At 38.7% G+C, this 19837-nt stretch overlaps 1 protein-coding gene across 3 annotated transcripts in view; it reads right to left on the bottom strand.

Annotated features, from left to right (window-relative positions):
- Positions 1-19837, bottom strand: part of Lrba (LPS responsive beige-like anchor protein) — a 468170-nt gene that overhangs the window by 84241 nt on the left and 364092 nt on the right. The window lies entirely within an intron of this gene.

The following is a 19837-nucleotide window of genomic DNA, read 5'->3' as shown; positions in this document are numbered from 1 at the left end:
TTGAGAAACAAGCACTCTAAATACAAAAAAGAAAAAAAAAATGTTTTTGTTTTTATTTCTCTTTTTGTTTTTTGAGACAGGGTTTCTCTGTCTGCCCTGGAACTCACTCCATAGACCAGGCTGGCCTGGAAATCACAGCGATCTGCCTCCCGACTGCTGAGGTTAAAAGTGTACACCAACACACCTGGTCCTAAGCCTTTCTTTAATTTCTTTCACTTTTTAAACATTTCTCCTTCCCTGCTCCCATAATGAGGGAGCTATTTTGGGGTTGGCATGAGGTTTGGCTCTGAAGGGGTTCCCAGGAGTCCACGGGGATGACCCCAGCTAGGACCCTGGGCAGTAGAGGAGAGGGTGCCTGAACTGGCCTGGTCCCATAGTCACACTGATGAATAGCTGGAACATCACCATAGAAACTTCGTCCAGCGGTGGATGAAGATAGAGACCCAAATAGGAGCACTGGACTGAGCTCCCAATGTCCAGTTGAGCAGAAGGAGGGAGAATATGAGCAAGGAAGTCAGGACCACAAATGGTTCGTCCACCCACTGAGACAGTGTGCCTGAGCTAATGGGAACTCACCAAATCCAGCTGGACTGGGACTGAACGAGCATGGGATCAAACTGGACCCTCTGAATGTGGCTGACAATTGGGGCAAACTGAGAAGCCAATGATAATGGCACAGGGATTTGTCTCTACTGCATGTACTGGCTTTTTGGGATCCTATTCTATTTGGATGGATACTTTCCTAAGCCTGGATGGAGGGAGGAGGGCCTTGGACTTCCCACAGGGCAGGATACCCTGCCCTGGCTTAGGACTGGAGGGGGAGGAGGAGGAAGGAGGGGAAGCAGAAGGGAAGGGGAGGAGGGGAGGAAGTGGAAATTTTGATTGGTATTATTTATAAAATAATAAAAAAAGAAAATATTCTCTTCACAAGTTGGAAGTTTAGCTGCATAGGTTTTTGCTCCAAGGTCACCACTCCCTTATTCCGTTTAGCATCAGGGCTTTCTTTAAACTGTTTACACTTCCTGATGCTCTTCCCTTCATACAGTATTGCTCAGCTTGCTCCCTTTCATTATAAATCAGCGTTTTTGTGTCTACTAATAACTAAAAGACACAATCAATACAAGGCCATCTAGAAACCTCCTCTGCCAAAGCTGTTTGTTCATCTCTAACTCTTTAATTTAGCCCCATGCATATTTTTTTGTTTTTTTTTCAGGGTTTTTTTTTTGTTTGTTTGTTTGTTTTTTGTTTTTGATAAGGACAGAAAGCAGTCACATTCTTCCCCAAAATATCAGAAGAACGATCTCTAGGCCACATATTAATATTCTTCTCCCCTGAAACCTTTGGAGCTGGGTCCCCACAGTTCAAATCACCCTCAGCAACATCTCATTCCTGATATCAACTTTTGTTTTAGTGTCCTAACTGCTGTGAAGAGATACTATGACCATGGCAACACTTCTAGAGGAAATCATTTTATTGGGGTTGGCTTACATGTTCAGAGGTCTAGTTCATTACTGTCATAGTGGGAAGCGTGGTGGCATGCAGGCACACATGGTGCTGGAGAGGTAGCTGAGAGTTCTACATCTGGATTAGCAAGTAGAAGGAAGAGAGAGAACCTGGGCCTAGGCTGAGCATTTGAAACCTCAAAGCTCACTCCCACAAGTCCATACCTACTCCAACAAGGCTACCACTTCTAATAGTGCCACTCCCTATAAGGATATGCAGGCCATTTTCATTTAAAGAAACACGTTACTATTTTAGATGACAGTTTGTATTCTAATTAGAGAAACTAAGGATGTGGATTTCCATTGTTATGGTTGTAGGGAGAACTGGGAGGAGCTAGAGTAAACTGTAATCAGAATATACTACATAAAAAAATCTATTTTCAATTAAAAATCAGTGAAAAATATATTTGAGTGTATTTGTGCATGTGCACACACACGTGTGTGGCATGATGCAGGCGCTGAGATAAGAACAAAAACTTACAGGAGTCAATTTTTCTCTTTCCATAAAATTCAGGTCATCGAGCACCGTTTCAAACTGAGGTATCATGGAAAATCATGACACTTCACATTGGATTTTCCTCTGATTTTATGGCTTGAAGTCTTAGGCTGATATTTGATCTATTTTGAGTGTGCTTTTATAGATGGTAGAATTCAATTACATTGTAATAAGTGGATATCCAATTTTAATAAAGTTCAAGTTAGGTATGTAAAAACTGTCTTGAGTCTACAAAGTATGTTGTGCATGACAGAAAGAACAAGATAAAACACAACGGACTGGGATCTAGAAATGTGACAAAACTGTTGATTCCTGCTAGTTCTGTGACCTGATCAGTCATCTTTTCTGAGTTTCTAGTTTGCACCCACTCCCAAAAGAGCATTAGGCAGGGTTAGAACATAGCTCAGAGCAATAAAGCAACTGTCTAGCAAACATGAGGCCATAACTTCAATTCCTAGCCCAGCAATAAAGAGAAGGCAGAGCTGGACAATGGTGGCGCACTACTTCAATCTCAGCAATTGGGAGGCAGGGGCAGGTGGATCTCAGAGTTCAAGTTCAGCCTCTATAGAGTGAATTCCAGGACAGTGGAGGCTACAACAGAGAAACCCTGGTTCGAAAAACTATGAGAGAGAGAGAGAGAGAGAGAGAGAGAGAGAGAGAGAGAGAGAGAGAGAGAGAGAGAGAGAGAGAATCAATTATGGAGCTCAAAGGAGGACTATAAATTAGTATGACTTTTGTTGTGATGATAAGGTCTTCCCTCCTGCCTGCCCCACCCTTTATTTCTCCCACTCTCTGCAAAGGAACAGAACTGAATGAGACTCCTCCTCCCTGTGGCTCTGAAATGCTAGTAACTCCTTGAAGCATGAAGCTTCCTTAAATAGAGACCCAGCATTAAACCTCCCAAACTAAGCAAGGACACATCGAGAGAATAAGGTGAACAAGGTATTGAATCTTAGGCCTTTAAAATGAAACTTGCTTGGGGAGATACAGTACAAAAGTTTCTGAATTTAGTCAGACTATAGAAAATGAATAGTCATTGGTCTAGATTTTTAAAACACAAACAGCATCTAATTGTTTTCTTTTAAGATGAACGAATTAAAATATTAAGGAGAAAAGAAAGAAAAGGATATAGTATTCAACTGACTGGTTTTGATCTATAACTACCGACATGAATTTTTCATGTTTCTCTCTTGCAGGCATTTGGAGCAGCCTCTAGACTTCGTGCAGTTAATGGATGAGTCCCACAGAGCTCTGCTGCTATTCTTGATCTCTAGGCTCAAAGTTATAATCTTATTTTCTGATTTTTATGATATAAATCTTAGATTATAAATCTCTAAAAGTTTAGAAATGATTACTTCAAAATGAAAAAAAAATTAACATTCACAGAATATCCAAAAGAGAGTTTGGAGAAAATAGCTGCATATTCAAATGCTCTAGAGAAAAAGAAAACAATAAACCTAAAATAGAATAAAAATTTAAAGTTGAACATAGAAAAGAATAAGTTAAAAAGCCAGGGAAATAAAGCAGCTGTGAAATGTAAAGTTATCTTTGGAGAATTAGATTTGACAGCTATTACAATTAGATTAGAGGAGGTACTGGGGCAGAGTGAGTCATGGTGCTAAAATAGAATAGTCTTGCCTTTTCTCTAGCATTTGCTAAAAGAGGTTTTACCTCCTCTTGTATTACAGATCACCTTGAGCAAGTAGGCCCATGTAAATATAGCTATATCTGTTTATATATAAGCCAAACCCCAAAGTCATACCTATAAATTCATTACATAGAATCTTCTTTATAGCCACAAAGGAGCAAGAAGATAAAAAACAAAGTAAAAAAATAAGTGGAACCAGTTAAATTATTGAATAAACGTTGTTTACAAATTTATTGTTGTTTTATTTTCTATTACAAATAACTTGCCTGACTCTGTGGCATCTACTGTACTAAAGTAGGGAAAATACAATCAGGAGATTAAAAAAGAGAAAGAAAAAAAGAAAGGAAATGGATAAGTAGGAGGAAGATGGACAGACAGAAGAAGGAGGAAGAGGGGCAAATTGGCTTAGTCAAGCTCTCTTGGGACCTTGTGCTGAGTTACCAGACCAGAAACGAGGGGTTGAAAGCTACTCCTGATAACTGGTGGAGGCTGAAAGTGCTACTTAAGTGCCTGGTGTCTGTTGAAAAAGGAGGGAGGAGAGGCTTGAGCTTGAAGATGCCAAGTGCATTCCAGCCAGCAGAATAAAAAGGAAGCATTAACAGCAGTCTCAGGGGAAGCTGAGTGGCTATCCCATGAGCCAGAGGGCAAATACAGCAAGAGCGGAGGAACAGCAGCTGGATAAAGGGATGAAGAAATAAAAGAAGCCACAGGAAAACCGGCAGTTTGAGGCAGATGCCTGCCTGGAAATAACACTGCCATCTTTCCACTGCCAATGGGTTATTAATCAACAACCAATACGCGACACACTGAATTTGCTCAGCAGCATTACATTAAGCCTGGATTCAACTGTGCCATCACAGTTCTGCTGAGAAGATACACTTACACTCCCCTGTGCCAGTTTCATAATAATCAGCATCCCACAAGGAACTCCAAAATAATTACAACAAAGAAAAAGCAGCTTAATATATTTTTATAAATTCTATCAAGACTGTAAAAATGTTCTGTAGAGCATAATTTAACAAAGTCAGTGAGAATACATATCAATACTTCTAGTACTGTGTGTTAGTGTCCCATTGATAAAGAGAACTGAAGACATAAAAACCCTCAAAGGAACTTCTGAAATAATACACTCTCAAATCATTCTTATTCATATCCCACCGGAGAAGGCTGAAAGTGTCACTGGAAAGAAGTCTTGTTAGGAAACTAGGTAAAATATCACAAGATTTGCTCCTTTAAAGAAATGTCTGTTCTAAATTTTAACACTATATCCAAGCAGAAGATTTATTCAGCACATGGACCTGAAGAGCAGCTCAGGTTAAGAGCACTTGTTGCTCCTACAGAGGACTCAGGTTTGAACCCAGGACCCACCCATCCACATGATAGTTCACAACCATCTGTAACTCCAGTTCATCTTCTAACCACCACAGGTACCACATGGTATACCTATATACATGCAGACAAAATACACATAAAAATAAAATGAATATTTTTAAAGGTTTTTAAAAAGACTCAGCATACCACTTTTTCAAATTGTAAGGCTTGGTATATTTGATAAAATTGCAATATATGATCTATTTAATAAATTCCACTGACTTCAGAGTAAGTAACTTTTCTCTGATCAAAATTAATGTAAGTTCAGACTAATACATTGAAGAAATGGTCCTACTAGGTCTGGGGATAGAGCTCAAGGGTAGGATGCTTCCTAGCATGTTTAAGGTATACAATAAACAAGAGATTTCTAAGCTTAAGAAGCAAAACAAAATCTACCTCTTAAAGAATTTCAAGCAGTTGAAGAAATCAAACTAAAAAGCAAGAAACAACACAGACTGAACTATGGAGGGATCAGGACATGGGAGAGGCCAGGAACATTAGCATTAGCAACAAAGCAGTCAAGGAAGTAAAACTTAAGATGGTCCCAACAGCATGTACAGTATTTGAGCAAATGCATTTGAAAGGAAAACAGAGTAAGTTAAGAAACAGAAGAAATAAAGCAAATGTGTAATGGGAAGTTATCTTTGGAAAATTAGACTTGACAGTTAATACAATTAGATTATACAAAGTATCAGGGAAGAGAGAGAGAGTCATGATACAGAAATAGAATAGCAGACGGGAGATAGCTCAGGCTACAGACATGGCTTAAACAACTGCAACTTAGTTCTGAAGGGTGAAGTTCTGGAACGTGAGTTCTAGCTCATATGGTATCGTTTGAGGCTGTTCTCACCATGTGGAAAAAGAGATCACTGATGAGTCTTGTTCTTTTATGATATCAGCAGTTCTCTTGGGTCAGGGCTCCACCTTTATCATCTTATTTAACCTCAGTCACCTCAGAGAACTCGTTTGCAATCAATCATATGGTTCACAGGCTAACTTTTAGGAACAAAAACAGTGTACGGCATTTCACCATATCCTCTCCAAATTCATATCTTTATTTCACAGAAGATACATCCATTCCACCTCATAACCCCAACAGTGTCAACTCATCCCAACAACAACTTTAAAGTACGATCTCATCTAAATACTATCAGGAATGGGTGAAATGAGGCATGGTTCCATCCTAAGTCAAAACCTCCCTAGTTGTGATTCTGTGAACTCAAACAAGCTATTACTTCCATAATGCATTGGTGAGGCAGCTATAAGACAGACATTTGCATCCTAAAGAGAAGCAGAAAATAAGCAGCAATAAAATCTTAAAGACTGGACTGTTGGAAAGGTTAAAGTGAGGTTATTATAGAATGAAGTATTTAAATGAGTACAGGGATATCACAGAAGTCAAAACTTACATTAACCATTATCATTGTCATTAACCATTAACCACTGTATCTCAAAAGCTATGCTAGTCAAATACAGCTATTTAAATTTATGATAAGAATTAAAAACTAAGTATTTTCAGCCATGTTTCACAGCCACATGAGACCAGCAGCTACAATGGACAGCCGCATCATCCCAGAAAATGTAAGTGAAAAATTCTCTAGGGCCTAAAAAGCTATGTAACACTATACAGCTTCTGGATAGAAAAGGATTATAAGGTATCCTTAACTATTCATGGTCCAGGAAGAATTGTTATATATAGAAAAGTGAGTAGCTTCAACTTAAACTTTTATTAGTGTCTCAAATGACTCCCTCAAAATATAGCTTTTACAATATATCTGAGCTAGGAAAATTTCACATTCAGTATTACTGCAGATGATAAAGAATTATTGTCCAGAGTTTTACTTCTTTACAACCTGCATTAAGAGAAAAGGACACACCATGGTCGTGCCTCATAGTCTCACTGTCAGGGGCCAGAAATTTCACAAGATCTTCCCAGTGGCAGGACCAATGATGAATGGCCTCAACACCAACCTGCTATGCTATACAGTTCCAATGCAGTGGCCATGAAGGCACAAAGAATAATCTGCTGTAGTCCTAAGGCCTCTCAGCTTCTCCTTTTATCATTGTTATGTTTTGGTAGTGCACAAGGATGGATGGCCTATTTGCAACCAGCACCAGCGTTTATTCAGAAGAGTGGTTTCACACCTCACAAGCCTTGGGGAAGGGTTCCTGTGAGTCAAGCCTTGACAATGTGTTGTGACTCACAACTCTTCCTTATACTTAGACACTTCAACTATGGCACCAGTGCAAGGTTCTGTCTGAATACCACACACATAAACAGAGACGTCCTTGCACAGGCCTTGAGATATTTCCCCAGTTCTCATATTAAAGAAGTATGGACCCTAGGATTAAGCTGATATATTTTTCCTTGAGTCATCCATTTTCTTGGTAAATCCAAACCACAGATGTCCTTCTCTGGACTGACTTACACTTTGTGAATTTGCTGAGAACTGTGAATGCAAATGCCTTCTGCCAGGAATATCTTTCTCCTTTCCTGCTCTGTATTTTCTACCGCATCCCATCCCACACTCTCTCCTGCTGGCCTACCTTTGCTAATCTCTCAGTTGCCCAAAGTCTAGAACTGTCTCGCTGCATCGTGACGCTATTGCTAAGTATGAACACATCCTTCTGTCTCCTTAGCTGGCAGTAGGAGCAGGACGAGGTTATGTCCTTACAGCAGTACCGAGCAAGGATCACAAGGCTTTGAACTCAGATCCCATTCCAGGGACGTACTTTCTCAGCTAGGCTGCCTCTCCTCACAACCTTTCCAAACAGTATCACCAGGTGGGACCAAGGGTCTTAAGGACTGAGCCAAAAGGGGACATTTATCATTCAAATCACCACAGCTATTCTTATTTACCTCTGGGGGTGATGGTGGATCCTTGACCACAGTTATTCTTATTTACCTGGGGGGGGGTGTGGATCCTTGACCACAGCTATTCTTATTTACCTGGGGGGGGGGGATCCTTGACCACAGCTATACTTATTTACCTCTGGGGGCGGGGTGTGGATCCTTGACCACAGCTATTCTTATTTACCTAGAGGGGGTGGATCCTTGTTGGCTTCAAATTAACAGACTTCCTGCCTCAGCTGTTTTAGCAGCTGAGATTATAGGTGTGTTCTACCATACACAGTGATAATCCTTAAAAAGTTCAGTGTTTTAGCAAGTTAAAATTAAAAAATCATTTCTAATCTTATTGAATTAGCACAATATATAACCCTAGTTATATATTACCTTCGCTTTTTACACAATCCATGCTTTGTATACTTTCCCCCTCTGGTCTAAAATATTCATGTAAGGACGATCTTAGCTTGAGTTACTATAATAAAGTCAGTGACCTCATAACAGAACTCTGATATTAAGAGCCAGCATGGGAGCTGGACGTAATACAGTACTTGGAAGGCAGAAGTGGGCAGATCAAGACTGGACTGCTCTACAAACTGAGCACCAGGCCAGTAAGGCCTACACAGTGAGAACCTCTCTGGGGGTGGGGGGGATCAAACAAACAGACACCTGCCCCTGCCCCCCAAACCAAAAAGAGGGCTGGAGAGATGACTGAGTGGTTTAGAGCACTGGCTGCTCCTCCAGAGGCCACGGATCTGATTTCCAGCACCCACATGATGATTCATAACTGTATATGACTCCAGTTTCAGGGGATCCAACACCCTCCTCTGATCTCCATTGGCATTAGGCATACAGGTGGTACATAGACATATGTATAAACAAAAGATCCATGACACTTAAAAAAAGAGCCAGCATGGCTCTTTTTTGATGAGAATGAGGACCATCTTCCTGATTTTGATCCAGGTACATTGCCCTCCCTACTCACTTTGATGGTGCAGTGGGGAAGGGGCTGTGAGCAGAGAATGAGATTGGTGGGAGAAGGTAGGCAGAGAGTTCAGCTCTCTGGTTTTCCCTGTGGAGTATATTTTTCTAAAGATTTAGTTTTTATTTTACGCATATGTGTGTGGACCCAAGTCTATGTATTTGCACCACATGCATGCAGGTATCCATGGAAGACAGAAGAAGGTGTGGGATTCCCTGGAACTGTTGTTACAGGTGATTGTGAGGCACGGCAAGAGTCCTCGCTAGCCCTCTAGCTGCACAAGGCTTTACCACAGGGCTTTTTCCTTATACTTTTCTCTGAAAACAATGATGTCCACAAAGCACCTTCTCCAAGTACCATCACAGTGAGAACTAGGGTTCACAAGGTAATAAGGGGGGGGGCAATTCCACCCATAACAGACACTAAACTCGCCCTGCAATACCCAGCTCCAAAGCTTCTCCACTTCATTCCTCAGAGGCAGCTGCACTGTTATCTATGCTTATATTGATTATTCCTATTAGCAGACTGTTAATTCCTGTATGGCAGTGATTCTGTCAAATTCTTCCTCATATAATCTCAGGACAAGCAATACGTGCCAATAAATATTTGCTGAATGAAACACTAGAGCTTTAGGATGAAGCATGCTGAGAATTTTTACTGCTTTTCTTTATTTACAAGTAAGAGGATCTCTCTCCACCTCTACAGATCCTTATCTGAAATTCTCTATAACAACTAATTCCTTTGGAGTTAAAATGAAGGTTCTACCAACCAGTCCAGATTATGAGCATTTAATTCATGAACTACAGACACTTTTACATAAAGAGTGGGCTGACCACATTTTCACCAGAGTAATAAATAACTTCAGATGCCCCACTGAGAAACTCAGTCACAGGAATGACCTATTAATTTTCTCTTCTGAATATATTTCCACACAGAGAAATTATTTCCAATCATTATTTTATGGCACCACAGGAGCGAAGAGTTAATCTTCTTTTACATAACAATTCATTGCCATAATGGCCAGGTGATCTTCAGTACTACATCTATTCTAAACCTACTCTGATGCCTGAAAACATCCTTCTTATTTCCAATGTGACTTTATACTTATTTCCAAGAGTTTAAATAACTTAATGACGGTCAAGGGCAAGCTAACAGATCTGACCAACTGAGACATTTCAAGTAAAAATATGTACTGCATTCAAATATATCATGCTTAGATCTTAACTTTTGTAAAATTACTAAGGCAATTGATATGAAAATGCAAACCACATGATCAAAACCATTAAAAATAATAGTTATGTTGTTTAACTTCAATTGAATTAGAGTTGTATGTATGTCTATCAATAAATACTAATATTATAAAATTTAGGCCACCATAAGTGGCAGAGCTAATAGTCTGTAATAAGCGATAGAATAAAATGTATCTGCAATTGTATGGAATTAAGAGATAGCACTCAGAAGGATTAAAGTGGAATTAAAATCTTCTCTGCTTGGGCCTTAAAGTTTGAGGATAAATTGGTAGAATCTGGAGAAAAAAAAGGCAGATTCCATTCATTCAACATAAAAAAACATTAGAAAACAATGTTAAAGATGAAAATTTTCTGTGACAATATACTGCAGGTTTAATTTCTATGTGCTGGAGAGGTGTCATGACGACAATAGCAAGGGGTAGGTTCCCTTGTTGGGAAGCCTATTTGGGCTGTAGTGTATTGCAATATACTACTTGCTTATCATGTATAAGTACCTGTGCTTCTCAGCACTCAATATCTCCCAAAAAATAATCCTACCCGAGACTGAGACCAAGAGTCATAATCTATTGTACCTGCACATGGTTGTTTAAATGAAAGCAAACAATGTGTTTACACTGCTCATTTGGGAGAAAAACTATCACCTGTGTATTAATTGTAACACACAGGTTAGGGCATTAGAAGGAGGCTACTGATGTAGTTCTAACAACAAAGGCAAGTGTAAGATAATAAACCAGAGCTGGGTGTGGTGGTACACACCTTTATTCTCAGGCAGAGGCAAGCCCATGAGCTCTAGTTTGCCAAGGCTAGCTAGAGGCTAGCCAAGGCTACATAGTGACACCCTTAAAAATATCAAAAAAGTTAGGAAATGACATTATAATGACTCCAATCAATTAAATGGGGATATCATCTACAACAATACTTATAAGACTGTAAGATGAAACAGGCTTTATGTTTCATTAGGATAACCTATACTTGTTATAATTTCTTACTTTATTCTACTTTAAAGCCATATTAAATATGCAATCAACTACAACAACTTCAAAACTAAATTTCTTTTTTTTTTTTTCTCAAAGGCCATTCTATGGCCAGCCATAGCAGCACATTTCTGTAATCTCAGCACTTGGGATATGGAGGCAGAAGGATCCCAAGTTTGAGTTCCACCATACAATCACAACAAAAAGCCCATTTCCTCCTCTTTCTGTAATACCTACTGTGGCTTGGCTGTCTAATACACAGAATTGGGAAATAGCAGCACTTGTCTCACAGGACTGTTCTAAAGATTAAGGAATTAATCTGGAACATACAGCAGTATTTAGAATATACTAAATGCTCAATGAGACACAGTTACTGTTTTCTTAAAAACTGAAGCTTGAATTTAGCAAAGGTTCATTAAAACAAAGAACAAATATTTATGAAAAACATACAATGAATAGTTTGAACTACACTAAATAAATTTTGTTTTCTTCTCTAAAACAGAGAACAGGAAAAAAAGTCGACGAAAAAGAACAGTGAAGACGAGTCTTGCTGGAGTATTTCTGCGCAGGCATTCCTTTGATAGGACAGAAATGTGGCACCTGCTCAAAGAATTAGTCTTAGAGAAACATTGGCCCAGTACAGCACAGACCATTTCATTTAGAAAGAAGAACAATCAAGATCATTGTGTGATGAGTGTGACTGAAGAGGATACAGTGAAACGTGCTTACAGAAAGATGCTGCAGAGTCTAGAAAAGTAAGCCAGCTGGCAGAGGTAAGGAAGGTGCTGCCATACAAATGGAAGGAACGACTGTTTTTAACGCCTTTCTGGTGCAGAGAGAGGACTGAGCTCAGGACCTTGCATATATGAATATGTGACCATTGAGCTCTAACTCCTCTTTTAACTTTTCATTTTGAGACAAGGTTTCACTAAACTGAGCACACTGGACTTGAATTCACTGTGTGGTCCAGGCAGGCCTGAACTTGTGCTCTTGCTGCATCAAGATTTTGAGTAGCTGGGATTAGAGGCCTGTGCTACTAATTTCACATTTACAGGAAAATATTTATTGTAATTAGTACAAAACATACTTTATATGAAAAACTTAACTGGTACTGTAAAAAATTAAATGTATGTTTTCTAAGTAGTATAGGGAGGGAAATATTCATGGTAGGTAGACTCATACACTAATAATTCAGGGTAGCTTTTCAATATCTATTTTGAAAATTACAACATACTCTTTCAAACATAAATATAGCTTAAGAATTTAAAATCTAGAATTCCATCATTGTAGAATTCCAGCTTCTTAACTCTGATAAACTTATTCTTTATAACATGCCTTATAATTACTGTTTATGTGTCTAATGCATCAATCAACAGTGCTATCAGAAATTGCCTACATTTTATTGAAATACCATGCCTATCCTACATGAACTATTTTGTGTCACTTATTTTGAAAACTGCATGGTTCTCAACTGGCTATGACATCTCACCCAATAGATTCATGCTCAGGTGGGTCACACAGACACATCATAAGACAAATTCTCATGTTACATAAACACTAAATTTTTCAAACAATATTTGTAAGAGTCTCCAATTTAGGGAGTATCTATTTTATGAGTATTTTGATATAACTCATAGAAAAAACACCAGTAATTTATATGGCCCCGTGGTGCCAGCGTCCGTAGGATGGTCCTGACAGAAACATAAACAAGTCATCTGCTGCTGAGATGCAGATTACATTTCTCCAGGAAGGGAGGCCATAAATTATCTCATCTTATTTTCAAAAAGGATCAAAACAAAATCTATTCTGTGTAATTTTGGGCATATAGGAGAATTTAAATAATCGTGATGAGGCTTAATGAATGCTAAAGTACAGAGGTAATAATATAAAAGGCTGTTCCAAAGCATGTTTGTGAGAAGACAGGCAATCAAGTGGCTACTGCTGGTTGAATTATACCCACTCCAACATGACTCCATATGTTGGTATCTTAACCTCTAATAACTCAGAGTGTGACCTTACTTGGAAATAGATTATTTACACAAGTAATCAGGTTAATATGAGGTTCTAATCCAACATGACTGGTGTCCTTATAAAATGAGAACAGGGAAACAGACACACACAGAGGGGGAGGCATAGGGAGACTGGAGTTAACACTGCTCTGTGGCTTTCACAGGAAGCCAGTTCCTGCAGATGTCTTGAACATGAGCCTACATATTTTTGCTATTTTATCTACTTAATTTGCAATACTCTGTTATGGAAACCCAATGAAACTAACACTAATGTTTACAGGTAAAGTAGCTTCTAAAAATCTGTATATCTAAAAGTAACAAATTACACTGCACCTTGCATAGGAGCAAGATTCTATAAAGATGTTATTTGCTTCAAATCAGAAAACTTTTGATAAATGGGGAACAGATTAGAGAAAAGTATTTTATCAATACAAATTTAAGAAATGGATAACTATAGTCACATAAGGGAATATAACTATTTCTAGGAGAACAATAAAAATATGTACGGGTAAGACTATGAAGCATATAACTTACAATTAAAGGATTTTATTAAATAATACATATAAGCATAGTCTAGATATGTATATATGAAGGAAAGGAAGAGGAAAGGGAGAAAACATGCTAAGGAGGAAGTTAAACATTAATAGTAGACCCAAGTGAATTACATATTTATTATAGTTTAAATATGAAATCTCCCACAGAATCATGTGTGGAGCCTTGAGCTGGTGGTGCTGCTTTGGGAATGACAGAAATTTTAGGGGATGAGGCCACAATGGAAGAAAGTCATCAGGAGAGCAGTTTAAAGGTCTTCTGTTCCTGGCCCCTTCTTGTCCCTGATTCCTTCGCATCGTGAGAAAAGCAGCTCCACCACAGGCTCTGTCCCTGTAATAGTTTGCTTCAGACCCAGGAGGAAACTCAGCCACCCTTGAACTGAAACTGCTGAGCCCATCAGTGCCAAATACAAGGATTAGAGACGATATTCTATTCCCCAACATGATCAACATGTTATGTGCCTCCCTCAAATTGTTTTACAAACTTGGCACATTTCCAACTGCATGTGATTTAAAAATGAAAGGTGAGAATATGTGCCTTGTAGAGAAGATATTCTCAACACTCATTCAGAGTAACTTAACGGGATAAAATTCCTGCCCCTTTCTATATGTGTAGGATGTTGTTTCCTAGCACTGCAAGCTTTCTGAGATGTACCTTGAAGAACACCTATTCTAATGATAGTTCTAAGATATGGTGAAAGGAATCAGACCACTAAAAATGAAATCATGCTGCAAAAGCAAAGCATGTGAGAATCCTTTGTTATTTTGAAAAGGTCACTCTCTGGTTACCACACTCAAGGAAATTTGCCAGCATATACAAAATTCTTCACTGGAAAAAAATGTGTTGGATATACAGCAGTTACAGGCAAATCAAACGGACACAAATAGCACAGCAAGCAGTCATTTATTAGGTAGCCCTGCCCTGAGCGTGAAGCATGGAGAACAGAACCAAACCGCAGTAGGCACTGCTTCCCAGGCAGACTGCGGCAGGTGACAGGCGAGATACCAGGAGTTGCTACAGCAGGAGGGATTAGATGCGACTTCCTGGCCCCACAGAGCATCACTGGAAGCAAGGTGGGAGTGAGCCTGCTCTGTGAATTCTACTTCCAACCTCACTTTGTGAGCCAGTGAGTCTCACTCCTCATCTCCAACCATGATCATCAGTCCCTAGCAGAAATGACGACTTCCAGCTGGAGCCGGCAGCACACTGGTGATCATGCACACGATTAAACAGCGTAAGGGGATACGTTCTAGGCTGCTCTCCCCCACACTTCCTCTTCTTTAGTACTTCTAACCTCCAGAGACCTCACATTCTCTTCACAAAGCCCACGTTATCACGATGTCGTTTTACTTCTTTTTCCTGATGTCAGTACATAAAGGTACTTCAAGAGTTTAGCGAAAGAATTAGCTAAATAAAAACTGTGCCAAAATGAGTCAACCCAAAACCAGAAGTATAGAAAGCAAACACTTGACAATGAGTCGTCAATAACCTGGAATCAGGGGTCTCTACCACACAAATACCACAAAAACTCCTGATTTAAGCATCAGGCATTACTCTGTCCCGGACATAGAGGCTACAGGTTAGCCAAGTGTGGTGATGCTGATTTGTGGTTCCAGCTACTCAGGAGCCAGAGACAGAAGGCTGATTTAAATCTGGGAGTCTGAGACTAGCCTGGAAACACAGCAAGACCCCATCACAAAAGACTGAAAAAAAACTTTAAATAAGAAATTGGCAAAAAAGTATCTATTTAATAGCAAGGGAGATAATTAAGAAACAGAAAGACTAAAGAAAGTTACAGACATGAATCTTACCATAATAACAGCAGCATTAAATGTGAACAAAGTAAACATTTCAATCAAAAGGTTCTTTTGGATAAATAAGTAGACCTAACAATTTGCTATCTATCTATCTATCTATCTATCTACCTACCTACCTACCTACCTACCTACCTACCTACCTACCTACACACCACACTTTAGAATTAAAGCCTAAATAGGGGCAAGTCAAAAGTGGGAAATGCCACAGAAGTCCTTAAATAACTAGAGATGCCCTACTAACATCAGCCTATAACACGGAAATGCCTAGGGACTAGACTTGGTGAGCACACATTTAATTCCAGCACTCAGGAGGCAAGGACAGGCAGATCTTATGAGTTCAAGGCTAGCCTGGTCTACATAGTGAGTTCCATAGTGAGACCTGATTCAAAACAAACAAAAACAAACAAACACAGTCATGCAATCAGGTAACAGAATAATTTGGATTTACCAATAAGACATAAAGCAACCAATGCTCAGACCAAAGGAGCAATCCTATCTCTACAAATCCTCAGACTGCATCCTCAGACTGCATCTGAACTCCTGTCTCCTCTCCCTTATATTCCTCTTCCCGCCTAGCCATATCATTCCTGTCTCTGCCTCCTAGTGCTGGGTTTAAAGGTGTAAACCGTGACCACCTAGCTCTGTTTCTCTTTTAGGTTGGATGAATCTTGTATAGCACAGGGGTGGCCTTGAACTCATAGGGGTCTGTCTGCCTCTTCCTCCTGAGTACTGGGATTAAAGGTGTGTGCCACCACTGCCTGGCCTCTATGGCTAACTATTGGCTATCTCTGCACTCTGATCTTCAGGTAAACTTTGTTAGATTACAAACACAGTATCACTACAGGCCTGTCTTATACACCTGCTACTTGGAAGCCTGGAAACACTAAACAGGCTAAACTATCAAAGAGGAAGTAACCTCTAAAGAGACTGGGATACTTTTGGCTTACTGGGGAAACAGTGCTGATCCACAGACAGGTATGCAAACAAATGATAAATACATTGGTCACTGTGCTTAGAGTGCAAATACAGTCTATATCCAGAAGCTAAACAAAACTATCCATGCTGAAACTGATGAAAAATATTTTCATCAGTGCTCTGGCTATTCATGCTTTTTATTTTATTTTTGTCTTTTATTCAACTTAGACTTGACAAGATAAGAGGCAATAATGTATGTCCACCACTGATAAGCACTGAGCATCCTAAACCATACATTTTATATTATTTGAAAGTATAAACGTCTGTTTTGCATTTATTTCTAAGCAGCATTTGGAATAATTATTCTTCCCAAATATAGGTAAAATAGATCAATCTCAGGGATGTGATTGAAACTGTTTTGATTTTACTGGATTCCATATGCTCAGAACAAAGAGACTATAACTTATCTAAAAGATTAAATTTGGGTGGCTTTTCCTTCAAAAATAAGGAAAACATTGTCTTTTGTACATAGGGCATCACTTAGCCAGTCAGTCTACCAATCCCACATTTAGAGCTTCATTACCTACACAGAGCACTGAGGGAAAATGCTAGCTAAGACAGCTTGTATCAAGTGATACAAGCAGAAACTGTAACTGTACTGATCCACCAACAAAATTGCATGATACTAAAAATATCCAATCCCCTTGAGTTACTATCTGAGCAACCAGATATTTTAAAAAAAGAAATGTTTGATATCTTAAATTATGTCAGCTAATTAATTCTGTGATCCTCAGCTACCAACCGAGTGACGTAAAATCTTTTATTATCCACTGCCCTATAGATCATCTGTTCTTAGTGCCGGCTTGTTCCACAGAGAGACAGCTGCAACACTATATCCCTGTTCAACCTGAGGACCATCTGACTTTAATTGTAATACACAGCTTGATGTGGCTCTGGCTATGAGAAGCCAAAGTATCATCTGTAATAATCTGGAAAAGCAAAAACCTGCCAACAGAGGGCTGGAAACAGGGACTTGTGCTGTCTGGTTGCCTGACGGGCTGCAGGAAATATGATTAATGAGTAAGGTATAATGATATCAGGAACCCGATTAGCACCACAAAAAGGTCACAGATCAAAGTAGTATGCATTTCATGAGCTAAAATCATTGCATAAGAATCTGTGGACTTGAAGAGGTAAACCCAAAGAGGATGGACTCAAACCTTATGTGATAACATGCTAACAGCTACGTAAAACACCGATAGCAATTTAGTCACCGATAGAAAGTTGGAAGAAACTGCTAAGTGCACCAACATGCCCCTCACCGCAGAGAAAAGTGCACAACATGCACCGCACTGCAGAGAAAAGTGCACAACGTGCCCCTCACCGCAGAGAAAAGTGCACAACATGCACCGCACTGCAGAGAGCTTTGTTCACCACACGTGCACACAGCTTATTTTAGAATGAGCAAATTATTAAATTCTTTCATAAAGACACATGAATAAAATGAAATAATTTATGCAATTATGAATTATATTAAGAGACAGATATTCATCTCTGTACTGTGTTTGCATTTGATTCACAGTGAAGTTTTATTTGGCTTTGTTTGAGACTATAACCTAATTTGGACCATTAAGTGTAAAGATTTGTATCAAAGTCATGAGACAGTTCACCAAAAATCATTTGAGTACCAACAAAGACTATGAAAGAAATGGTAAACATTATTAGTCATAAAGTTACAACAGGTACCTACTAGAATATCTGAAGTGCCTAATAGTGACAATAACAAGCCTTGTGAAGGACATAGAAAGCCCCAAATTTCAAACATTGTTAGGACTACAAACCAGACCACATAGATAACATACTATCAGCAAAACTCCATTCCCAGAAATCTCCTCAAGGAAACAAAAACAGATGTTCACACTAATCCATATACACAAACATTATTATAGTCCCAAACTGAAAAACACACCTGCCAATGCCAATTAACTGCTAAAATACCTAACCTATATATCTATACGTTAGCCAATAATATTCAGTAGCAATACAAAGAAATTAATTACTGCTATGAGCAGCAATACGGATGTATCTAAAAAAAATCTTGCATAGTGATAGAACCCAGGCACAAGGCAACATACTGTATGATTCCATTAACTAAAATTTCTAGAAAAACAAAACTACAGGGGTTCAATGCATGGCAGTCTGGGGACAGCAGTGTGGTTTCAGACTGAGTGTAGAGTGGCCCAAAGAAATTTTCTGAGGTTATAAGGACACTTTGAAGCTGGATTGTAGTAAAATTACACTCTATAAATTATTGAGGATCACTAAAGGGTATAATTTTTAAAAGGTTGACTTACATAGGATGCAGATTATAACTCAATGAACCTAAGAACAAACACGAGGATAGAATGGAGTCACAGCACAAACGTACCTCAACACTTCCTTCACGGCTAAGCTTTGTCTTAGCCTCTCATACTACTCAAATTAACAGTGAGACTCTGAAACATGCTTGGGATACGAGTAAAGTGCTTTACATATCACAATAATACCATGGTAACTAATAACATATTATGACTATTACTAACTATGCTCCAAACATAGCATTCAAACTCCAGAGAATAACCAAGATATACTAAAAAATTGAAATTATAAATCAAAAACAAAGCAAGATTCAGGAATACTAACTTGTCTAGGATCCCATGATTGACAGTGTAGTGTGAGTGACTCACGGTTGGAAAGTTTGGTTTAACTCTGAGTCTATCTTTCCAATGCCCTGCACTATGTTTATTATGTGTAAAATATGACATGTCAGTAAGAATGGGACTAGAATTAGGATCGGAAGATAAAATTAAAATACAATTATCACTAAGAAAAATAAGGAATGTTACCCAGAAAATCCAAATATAGTAATTTTTGCTTAATGACAAAAACTACTAATTAAAATTATACTTTACAAACTTTTTTAGATTTACTTATTTTATTGAAATGATTGATTTGCCTGCATGTATATATGTGCACCACATGTGTTCCTGGTGCCCCAGGAAGTCAGAGGAAAGCATTGGTCACCTAGATCTGGAGTTGCAGATGCTTGGGAACCATCACATGGGTGTTTGGAACCAAATTTGAATATTCTGCAATAAAAGTTCTTGATTGCTAAGCTACCTCTATAACCCAAAATCACATTTTTAACATGGAGAATGTCAAAGACAACACTTTTAAATACTGAGAATGCTCCTTCATTGCAAATTTTTATAAGACCTTAAAGGCAAAAAAAGTATGCACCTACTTTGTCACAAGACATGCAATGGCGAGACTGTAGAATCTGATACTAACATGCTGCTTTTAAGTTCAGCAAATACTGTTTTTAAGTTTTCATACTCAAAATATATAGTGAAAAATTTTTCTTTCAAATTATGCATATATAAAATGCAACTTAAAGATGTTATTTAGTACTAAAATGTACTAGACCAAAACACAAA

Source organism: Alexandromys fortis, unplaced genomic scaffold (genome assembly GCF_014885135.2).
Source record: "Alexandromys fortis isolate MF-2015 unplaced genomic scaffold, M_Fortis_MF-2015_v1.1 scaffold_102, whole genome shotgun sequence".
Classification (NCBI taxonomy): Eukaryota; Metazoa; Chordata; class Mammalia; order Rodentia; family Cricetidae; genus Alexandromys; species Alexandromys fortis.
This window is presented reverse-complemented; position numbering and strand designations above follow the sequence as displayed.